Consider the following 2,056-nt stretch of genomic DNA (forward strand, 5'->3'; position numbering starts at 1 on the left):
TACCAGTTCTACGCATGTACACGCTCCTCGGATTTTGTTTACCACAACACGCATGGGAGACGCTTAGCCAATCATAAAGCCACTCTGAGGCACGTCATAAGACCGCAAAACCGTCTTTCTGTAACCATAAGATTTGATTTGACTGTATCAGTCAAGGGAATAGCTCACTTTTTACCTATAAACGATGGATATCATTATATTTAATTTTTTTTAACACATGTTGCTAAGATGTTCATATTACAGTCTTTATTCTTTAAAGTTTCAGCTCAAGATAATATAGAAGAAGGTATTCATTCAGTAGGGTATACAAAGTTTTGTTAAAGGGATCCAGCTCTTTAAATGCAGGTAGATTTCTGCAGTATCCACAAACATGCTAAACATAAAATAAATGCTAATAAAAGCACTAATACATAAATACTACAAATAAATACACATTTATTACGACAGAAAACTATACATTAACCTGGTGAACAGTGTACAAGAGTGCATTACAGTACAGAACAGTGGGGAAAGTTCCACACTGACCTCTGGACAGCGAGGACAGGGCCAGTTCAGTTGCAACATCTGATGATCAGAGTTATTTCCAGTAAAACATTTTAATGTTTTTGTCTGCAATTTAAATCCTATAGTCAACGACAATACAGCAAAGACATCATACGAAGTGCTGAAATGTTTTTTTTTTAGTGTCAGCCGTCTATTTCACAAGTTGAAATGGCAGCAAACAAAAGCTGAATAGGTTAAAAAAAAGTTTTAAAATAACGTTCCTCAATTAAACAACAGCAACTCAGAGAAACAGGACATGGCCTTCACATTTTTTAAACTCAAGTGAGTTCCTTTCTAATGTTAGAAAATTGCCACTTTTTGCAGTAGATAATGCATTAGTAACTCAAAAGTTACATTCAGACTGTATTGTCTGTTTAGTTTAGTGTCTCCTTTTTTAGGGAGTCGAAGTTGCAAATGCTGTTTTCACAGCATCTCAGTGGGGAGCGCTTACACTTCCTGAAGTGGGAAGAACCCTCATATGTTTGTTCTGAATTAGAACATGCCTGCTGTCTTGAATAGAAAGCATAAAATTGCATGATGTAAAAATGTGTAATAAAATCCTTTACAGCTGCTTAACAGACAATGCTGCAGGACAAGCTAGCCTGAAAAATTCTGGGAATGGCTCTAACTGCCCCCAAATTAACTATCTATGTAATTCTGCCCCACTGTTCCATCTCAGCCAGCAAGTACCTGCATATTTGCAGAAATAAAAGAAAAGACCATATGGTGAAAATAACTGGTGTATAACCTAACTGGTTATGTGCAGAGCAGCCCAGAGAGGCTGTATCTCTCTCTCCGGAAAAAAGATGGACAAAATTTTCAGAATATTATCAGAATGTTTGGTGCTGAAAACTAGTTTACATTTGATTTTTTGTGTTGTTGTTGTTTTTTTTAAGTGAATCAGAGTTGTAAATGCCGTATCTAAATAGCTCAGAATTCAAGACTGCTGCCGTTATCCAGCTGGAGCTGGCACCTACCCTGCTTTGACCTCTCAGTGATGCAAATCAGCTCGTCCAGAAAACTGTTCCTAACCTATGCAAATAGGTTTGGAACGACTGCCTTTTCTTCCTAGTTCAAATAGTTTTTCCTGCTCTTGTAGCAAATGAGTTGCATAAAGCTTCACCCCATTCAGATAAAGCAGCTGAGCCAAGGAGGCGCAAGTAAATTTGATATGATTAACTGGCAAAAAAAAGAAGAAGCTGAGACCCAGTGCATGAAATTTTGCTAAATTAAAGAATGTTTTTGCTTGAAAAATAGAAAATAATTTTTTCATTTTGATGCCAGTCTGCAGTCGCCAATTTCACAAAAGTGACAGGAACACCAGAGGAGCGACAAAACATTTTAACATAAGATTTTATCATGACTGCTTATAAAAAGTTCTGTCCAGAGACAAGAAATGCATTTCTGTGGTCATTTAGGAAAAAGAATAGGATTGAGCTAATATGTGTCCATTCAGTATGTTGCCTTAGGAATATTTGCAGGCCCCTATTTAATAAACTTGATGAAAAAAATA

The sequence above is a fragment of the Pelmatolapia mariae genome, linkage group LG18 (assembly GCF_036321145.2).
Source record: "Pelmatolapia mariae isolate MD_Pm_ZW linkage group LG18, Pm_UMD_F_2, whole genome shotgun sequence".
Classification (NCBI taxonomy): domain Eukaryota; kingdom Metazoa; phylum Chordata; class Actinopteri; order Cichliformes; family Cichlidae; genus Pelmatolapia; species Pelmatolapia mariae.